The sequence below is a fragment of the Podarcis liolepis genome (assembly GCF_965112155.1).
Source record: "Podarcis liolepis genome assembly, chromosome: 5".
Classification (NCBI taxonomy): Eukaryota; Metazoa; Chordata; class Lepidosauria; order Squamata; family Lacertidae; genus Podarcis; species Podarcis liolepis.
In genome coordinates this window covers 64,382,508-64,391,913 of record NC_139556.1, presented here as the reverse complement: position 1 = coordinate 64,391,913, position 9,406 = coordinate 64,382,508, and positions in this window count along the sequence as shown.

Here is a 9,406-nt window from a genome sequence, read left to right as displayed (position 1 = left end):
ATGATTGGGAAAAAATATGGAATGAAGGTTTAAATGTGATGAAAATGATGTATAGATGGTTTATTACACCCGTTAAATTAGCTAAAATGTATAAAGTTAGCAATAAATGTTGGAAATGCAAAGAAAAAGAGGGAACATTTTATCATATGTGGTGGGAATGTAAAAAGGTGAAAAACTTCTGGGAGATGATATATAATGAGATGAAATAAATGTTGAAATATACATTTATTAAGAAACCAGAAGCATTTTTTACTTGGCATTGTAGGAGATTATATAAACAGAAAGGATTGTTGTCGAGTGCCAGCTCGACATCCGAAGGAATCAGTCTCACACCAAGGTAGGTTGAAGAAATATGGCTGCTCTGGCTCCTTAGAGCTACTGCAGCACAGCCTTTATTGTTCTCAGCCAGCAGATAAGGACCATCGCACTAGACCACGCGAGCGATCAGGCCATGCTATGTTAACCAATCATTTGGGACAGCACGAGCTATTCACGCGCTGTTCATGCTCCAAGGATGCTTCTAGCTATGAAATCACCCTGCAGTAATAAGAACTTTGCTCATGCTCTCATGTACAAGCAATCATTTTCCCACAGATTGTAAGTTGTTTTTATATGCAATGATGGCAGCAAGAATATTATTGACACAAAAATGGAAGCAAGAAGAATTACCGACAAAAGAAGAATGGAGGATGAAATTGATGGACTATGCAGAATTGGATAAACTAACCAGAAGAATTCGAAACCTGCGGGACCAGAGATTCACAGAAGACTGGTGTAAATTTATGGACTATTTGAAAAGTAATTGTGATGACCAGATTACGTTTGTAGGTTTACAAGAAGTTTTGTGAGGTAAATTATTTGAATTATTGCAAAAATGGGTGGATTGTGAGTTAAGATAATTAAAGGCAATAGGAATTTAAAAATGCAGAAGAAATGATAAAAATGGTGGATCATCAGAGGTGCTGATGGAAGTCCAAAAAGATTGTATAGGATGTGAAGTTTTGTGGATTGTATAATAATTGGCATGTTGAGATATATATATATATATATATATATATATATATATATATATATATATATATATATTTGCTTTCGTAGATTTTCACGGGTACAGGAATGCAGGTTTTGGTGTCTTCGGGTGTCTTCCCGTGTAAGAGTTGGGGTGTCTAGGCGACGTTTCGACGAGGTCTCACTCGTCATCTTCAGGCTGGTGCTTTCGGCTTCTTGTTACTGGAACAGAGCAGGATCTCAGTGTTTGAGTTCCTATAAATACTGTTGAGGGGGTGTGGTGTATAGCCTCCAACGTTCTGGGCAGAGAGGAAGTTCCCAGGTTAGTGTGCCTTTTCTTCTTTTGTTCCTTAATTACTTGAGGGATATCTTGAGTGATTTCTTGAGTGATATTCTGAGTACCACTTAGGTGGGTCATTAAGTGTGGATTAGTTGCTAAAGCTTTCGTGTCTTGACCTCTTGAGCTTGTGAAGAGTTTTTCTGAGAAGATGGCTGTACTGCACTTAGTTGTGCTCTGGCTTGGCTTCGTGTATAGGGGCGAGCTGTGGTTTTGTGCCCTGTGCCAGCCAGATCTGTGTAGGGATTGCAGGGGGGTGCAGCATCCGGAGGTGCCACTATGGTTTGGCTACTGGATGGAGTCTGTAATTTATCTGTGGAGAGGGTCTGGGTTTGGGTCTGGTGTGGTTGATTGGTGATGGCGTTCTGTGTGTCTCTGGTTCTGGTGTCGGTTTTTGTGGGGAGGGCTAATTTCCAGATGTCTGGCAGGCGGGACGTGTCGTCACGCTTGTTCATGTTGTGAGGGTGTTTCTCTATCTCGATGGCTTCCATGATTATTCTCTTGTGGTGATGTTCCATGTTAAAGAGCAATTTGGAATCTGCAAAATTAATTTCGTGTCCTGTTTCTTTCATGTGTTGGAAAAGAGAGGAAGTTTTTTCTTCTTTTTTGACGGCATTCTTGTGTTCTGCGATACGTGCATTTATTCGTCTGTTTGTTTGTCCAATGTACGTGGCTGGGCAGACTTTGCAGGGTATTTCATAGACCCCTTGGTTTTCCAACTGGATTTTATCTTTGGGGTTTCTGAGGATATTGGCTATTTTTTGGTTGGTGCAAAAGGCTGTTTTGATATTGTGTTTATGGAGGATTTTGCTAATTTTATCTGTAGTGCCCTTGATATAAGGAAGGAGGGCCATGCCATTGTTTTCTTCTGTGTCTTGGTTTTTGGGGGGTGTTTCTTTTTGGATTAGCTTCGTAACCCTGTTTTGCTGGTATCCATTGGCGATTAACACATTTGAGAGATTCTGTAACTCAGTTGTCAAGTGGTCTTTGTCAGCCAGGCGTTTGGTTCTGGAGATGAGAGTCTTGGCTACGGAGTTTATTTGTGCAGGGTGGTGGTGTGATTGTGCATGTAAGTAGCGGTTGGTGTGTGTTTTTTTCCGGTAGATAGTGTGTCCTAGGGAGCCATCAGGTTTTTTGTAGATTAGGACGTCAAGGAAGGGAAGTTGGTTGTTGGCTTCTATTTCCATAGTGAATTGTATTTTGGGGTGTAGGCTGTTGAGATGTGTGAGGAAGCTATCTAGTTTTTCTTTCCCGTGTGGCCAAATTACAAAGGTGTCGTCAACATATCTGAGCCAAAGTTTGGGTTTGTGTTCTGACTTGTCTAAAGCATTGGTTTCAAAGTGTTCCATGTACAAATTTGCGATGACCGGTGAGAGGGGTGATCCCATAGGTGCTCCTTCTATCTGTTTGTATCTTTGTCCATTGTGGATGAAGTACGTGTTGGTTAGGCAGTGGTTGGTCAGGTCCAGGATGTATTCGGGGGGATTGTATTTGTTTTGAATGGCTGTCAAGGCTTCATTAATGGGCACTTGAGTGAAGAGAGATACAACATCACCACAAGAGAATAATCATGGAAGCCATCGAGATAGAGAAACACCCTCACAACATGAACAAGCGTGACGACACGTCCCGCCTGCCAGACATCTGGAAATTAGCCCTCCCCACAAAAACCGACACCAGAACCAGAGACACACAGAACGCCATCACCAATCAACCACACCAGACCCAAACCCAGACCCTCTCCACAGATAAATTACAGACTCCATCCAGTAGCCAAACCATAGTGGCACCTCCGGATGCTGCACCCCCCTGCAATCCCTACACAGATCTGGCTGGCACAGGGCACAAAACCACAGCTCGCCCCTATACACGAAGCCAAGCCAGAGCACAACTAAGTGCAGTACAGCCATCTTCTCAGAAAAACTCTTCACAAGCTCAAGAGGTCAAGACACGAAAGCTTTAGCAACTAATCCACACTTAATGACCCACCTAAGTGGTACTCAGAATATCACTCAAGAAATCACTCAAGATATCCCTCAAGTAATTAAGGAACAAAAGAAGAAAAGGCACACTAACCTGGGAACTTCCTCTCTGCCCAGAACGTTGGAGGCTATACACCACACCCCCTCAACAGTATTTATAGGAACTCAAACACTGAGATCCTGCTCTGTTCCAGTAACAAGAAGCCGAAAGCACCAGCCTGAAGATGACGAGTGAGACCTCGTCGAAACGTCGCCTAGACACCCCAACTCTTACACGGGAAGACACCCGAAGACACCAAAACCTTCGATGTTGTATCTCTCTTCACACAAGTGCCCATTAATGAAGCCTTGACAGCCATTCAAAACAAATACAATCCCCCCGAATACATCCTGGACCTGACCAACCACTGCCTAACCAACACGTACTTCATCCACAATGGACAAAGATACAAACAGATAGAAGGAGCACCTATGGGATCACCCCTCTCACCGGTCATCGCAAATCTGTACATGGAACACTTTGAAACCAATGCTTTAGACAAGTCAGAACACAAACCCAAACTTTGGCTCAGATATGTTGACGACACCTTTGTAATTTGGCCACACGGGAAAGAAAAACTAGATAGCTTCCTCACACATCTCAACAGCCTACACCCCAAAATACAATTCACTATGGAAATAGAAGCCAACAACCAGCTTCCCTTCCTTGACGTCCTAATCTACAAAAAACCTGATGGCTCCCTAGGACACACTATCTACCGGAAAAAACACACACCAACCGCTACTTACATGCTCAATCACACCACCACCCTGCACAAATAAACTCCGTAGCCAAGACCCTCATCTCCAGAACCAAACGCCTGGCTGACAAAGACCACTTGACAACTGAGTTACAGAATCTCTCAAATGTGTTAATCGCCAATGGATACCAGCAAAACAGGGTTAAGAAGCTAATCCAAAAAGAAACACCCCCCAAAAACCAAGACACGGAAGAAAACAATGGCATGGCCCTCCTTCCTTATATCAAGGGCACTACAGATAAAATTAGCAAAATCCTCCATAAACACAATATCAAAACAGCCTTTTGCACCAACCAAAAAATAGCCAATATCCTCAGAAACCCCAAAGATAAAATCCAGTTGGAAAACCAAGGGGTCTATGAAATACCCTGCAAAGTCTGCCCAGCCACGTACATTGGACAAACAAACAGACGAATAAATGCACGTATCGCAGAACACAAGAATGCCGTCAAAAAAGAAGAAAAATCTTCCTCTCTTTTCCAACACATGAAAGAAACAGGACACGAAATTAATTTTGCAGATTCCAAATTGCTCTTTAACATGGAACATCACCACAAGAGAATAATCATGGAAGCCATCGAGATAGAGAAACACCCTCACAACATGAACAAGCGTGACGACACGTCCCGCCTGCCAGACATCTGGAAATTAGCCCTCCCCACAAAAACCGACACCAGATCCAGAGGCACACAGAACGCCACCACCAATCAACCACACCAGACCCAAACCCAGACCCTCTCCACAGATAAATTACAGACACCATCCAGTAACCAAACCATAGTGGCACCTCCGGATGCTGCACCCCCCTGCAATCCCTACACAGATCTGGCTGGCACAGGGCACAAAACCACAGCTCGCCCCTATACACGAAGCCAAGCCAAAGCACAACTAAGTGCAGTACAGCCATCTTCCCAGAAAAACTCTTCACAAATTCAAGAGGTCAAGACACGAAGGCTTTAGCAACTAATCCACACCTAATGACCCACCTAAGTGGTACTCAGAATATCACTCAAGAAATCACTCAAGATATCCCTCAAGTAATTAAGGAACAAAAGAAGAAAAGAACACTAGCCTGGGAACTTCCCCTCTGCCCAGAACTTTTGAGGCAATACACCACACCCCTCTACAGTATTTATAGGAACTCAAACACTGAGATCCCGCTCTGTTCCAGTAACAAGAAGCCGAAAGCACCAGCCTGAAGATGACGAGTGAGACCTCGTCGAAACGTCGCCTAGACACCCCAACTTTTACACGGGAAGACACCCGAGGACACCAAAACCTGCATTCCTGTACCCGTGAAAATCTACGAAAACAAATATATATATATATATATATATATATATATATAAATTTAAAGGGGTCCAGTCTGCTTTAGCAGTTGTCACCTCTGATGGAAAGGGGAGACCGTGCTTCTACTAGGCTTCCAAGCTGGAGTTCAAGTCAGATGAGGAAACATCATCATCATTGTCTATTCTACTTTATATGTTTAAGAAAAAATCTCAGTGGTTTGCAACACATAAAAACACCAACTAAAAGAATCCAGAATAAGACTTCCTGTTTGCAGCAAACCCCGAGCTCTGGCACCCAGGAGGGGTCCCAGACAGAGATTAATGGGGGGTAAGGTGCATGTCTCCCCTAACCTTTTGAGGGTATTGAAAGGGCAAGACCTATGGTCATCCGTTAATGCCTTTTCTTTGTTTGTGAGCGGGGATGGAAATCCCTGTCTCCCAGACAAAAAGGTAAGGGCACTGGGCTCATTGGCTCCATCCAAGGACAGCCCAAGCAAGCTACTGTGGTAAGCTGTGGTAAGCTGTGGAACACCTTTGAATTTGGACAAGAGGCACCCCGCTGAAAAGATCCTGATTTATGCTGGAGGAGAAAATCATCTGTTTGGAAAGGTTTGGAAAGAATGAAATAAGCTAATTTTTGCTTTGCTTGAACGGTGGAAGGAGCAGAGGGGAGGCAATATTTTAAGTATTTTTTTTTTAATCTAAAGCAATGGAATGCAAAGTTTTCAGGACGAGTGGACTTTAAAGATAACTCTTCGCAATTAATTTATTTTATAACTAAGGACTTTGCCTGAAAGAAAATGGAGAGTAACAACCTTGAGGGACTTTTGAGGGATTTTGACCACCCCTTGGAACTTCATATTGTGAAATGAAAATAGTAAAGAAGATAGGTAACAACTGGATTGACTGTTAAGCACTCAGAAGTGAATAAACTGGAATTGGATGTAATGGAACTGAGGGTCGGCAGGATGGACTGCAGGAAGATGTATTAGTTTAGGGGGGAGGATGGAGAGGAGATCTGGATTTTGTTGAGATTACATCAGCCCCCCCCCCCAAGCTGGAAAAAAGAACAGTGAAAGGGACAGGATGGACCACAGTGTATACCATCTTGATGGCTTCTGAGACTTTCAGACAGAAGAGAGATGGATTGTGATTGTTTATTAAGATGGTTGTATGTAAAATTGAGGATTAAATTTGGCGAAAAGTGAAGGATGGGTGATGCTGGGAGATTGGCAGTGTTAGAGAGGGAGAATGTTTATTATATATTTAGGGGTTTCATTTTCACCTTCTGCATGCCACACCCGTGCAGCTGAGTTGATTACTGGGGACAGATGTCAGGCAGCAATGTTCAGGGCCATGTTAGGGAGGAATGTGTGTATGTTGTCTGGGAGGAAGAAATATCTGTTTTTCTCAAAGTGTTACTCAAGAGGTATCGGAAGGAAATGTTTGAAAATTGATGAACGACTATTATAGATAGATGGAAGATTTACTCTACTCAACTATTTTGAGGACAGGTTATGACAATGTATAAAAGCCATAGCAGAAAATGGTAATTGAACAGGTGATGTGTAGGAAGAAGGGATGAATGCATTTTGAAATAATAGTTGGAAAAGTTATTTTATTGGGAGCAGCAAAGGAGGGTGGAAAATAGAAGGGACATTTGGGGGGGGGGTTTAGTTTTTAAATTTGCATTGAATTTATATTAATTTGGTGACAGTTTGTTTAAAATTATGGAAAATAAGCAATTGGCAAAAAAATCCCAAAACCAATCCAGAATAAAACATAACTGAAGAAAGTAAAATATAATGATTACAGTCAAAATAAAACATTACAAAGAAGGTCCATTATGGACCGCACACTTAAACGTGTTAGCCGCCTAGAGTTGCTGGGGAAACCCCACAAGATGGGCAGGGTATAAATATTTATTATTATTATTATTAACGTGGCAAACTTGACCAAAAATATCTGAAACATTTCAAAAGATAACATTACTAAAGCAAGTCAGATATGAAATGAACATTCAAACAGGCATAATTAACAAGATAATAAAGTATTATCATAAGCATATAGCATATCTGCTGCTGCTGCTGTTGCTAATGGTTGTCCAGGGTGGGCAATGGCTGTGAAAGCTCAGGCTCTATGATCTGGGCCTGCAGAAAAAGACAGCCAAGATGACCTCCTCACACTAGAACAATGTTTCCCAACCGGTGTTCCGCGGCACACTAGTGTGCCGCGAGACGTTGGCTGGTGTGCCGTGGGAGGGAGGCGGGCGAGGCGGGCGGCGAGAAGCGGGGCGGCGGCGGCGAGGATCCGCGTCGAGCCGGGGGCGGCTCCGCGGTGGTGGTGCCGAGGTTTCTCTCTCCATTCTCCCCTCACACACACACACAGGAAATAACTCAGGATCAGCTGACAGGACCCGGCCAATGGGGCGGCGGCGGGGCAGCGCGCGCAAAAGGGAGGAGCGCGAGACAGCGGACGAGGAGGAGGCCGGCATGTCCGGGCAGCAGCAGCAACAACAGCAGCAGCAACTCCCGGCGACGGCTCCTCAAGCCCCGGGCAACCCTACTCCCTCACCGGCCTCGGCCGCCCTCCTGCTCCACCCGCCGCCTCCCCCGCTGCCGCCGGCCACCTCGGCCCCGCCGCCCCCTCCTCCGCCCGCTATCGCCGCCACCACCACAACAGCCGCCGCCTCAGCTGCCGCCGTCCCTCAGTCCCTCGCTTTGCTGCCTCCTCCCCCCCACCTCCAAAGCTTGGAGGTTCCCCGGCAAGGGGGAGGGAAAAAATTTGAAACTTTCACTTTCGTGCGTCCCTCCCGGCGTGACGCTGCGCGCTGACGTCACGGGGCTGTAATGGTGGTGTGCCTCAAGATTTTTTTTCATCAAACATCCCCAAAAAAGGTTGGGCCTTTGCCCAAAAAAGGTTAGGAAACACTGCACTAGAAGTTACTCAGTGGGCTCATTTTGCATACGTGCTTCTGCCTTAATATGAACATCTAGGGTTGGCCCTGAGGGAAATTCCATCTCCTCCAAATCCCCCGTTTTATATTCCAACAACAAGGAAACCAAGCCAGCGCATGACATACCATATCTGACATCATCCATACAGGTTCAGGCTATTCACCCTTGATTATATGTTCCTCCTTTCTGTTCTGCCAAGGGTAGGGTTCTTTCTGGATCTGGAGCCAATAAGCACACCAGTGGATAAAGAATAAGTAATGCTTTATTTGCATAAGGTTAACAAATAGCAGCAAGCATACAAAACACAAATTATAGCATACCAGACAGAAGTCACACACAATCTCCCCTTCAGCTGCCCAGAGCTCCAGGTAAAGCAGCAAGAGAGACCCCAGCCAACAGCCTCATAGCATCTGGTACCTCTATCTATGAAGAACCTCCCTGAGTCCCTTCAGCCTACAGCTTTAATAGCCAACTTTGATTTGATTGATTGCACCTGGTTAGCAGGCATCACTCATGATCAGCCCGGGACATTGGGTGTGACTAATGCGGAGTAACTGAGAGTCTCCAACCCAATTCACTGCAACTGGGTATCCTCCCCACTAGCCAATCAGCACTTGGAACACACTGGACCCAGGAAACTCCTGACACAGGTGTGTGAAAAACAAATTATACTGTCATGAATTGGCAAATCTTAAACTGGGGATGTAAAAGGGAAAGAGACATGTCATCTAACTCCTCAAAATTACAATTGTCTTCCGCGTTTCTCCTAGACTTTCATCCCCTATATATGTTGGGGTTTTTTGTCTCAGCTCATCAGAGAACTCCCTGTAGGCCTATACAGTCACATAGGCTTCGTTAGATGTCTTCAATTTTCCTTTCCATTAGAATACTTCTTGAACATACCTTCAAAATTTGTCACCCCTCTGGAACACCTTCAGAATTTATAGTCATTGCTCCTATCCAACTTTTCTGACATCGATTTTTGATATTGAGCTTTTTGATACTGATTTTCCAAGAGTCTAGTGTATATATC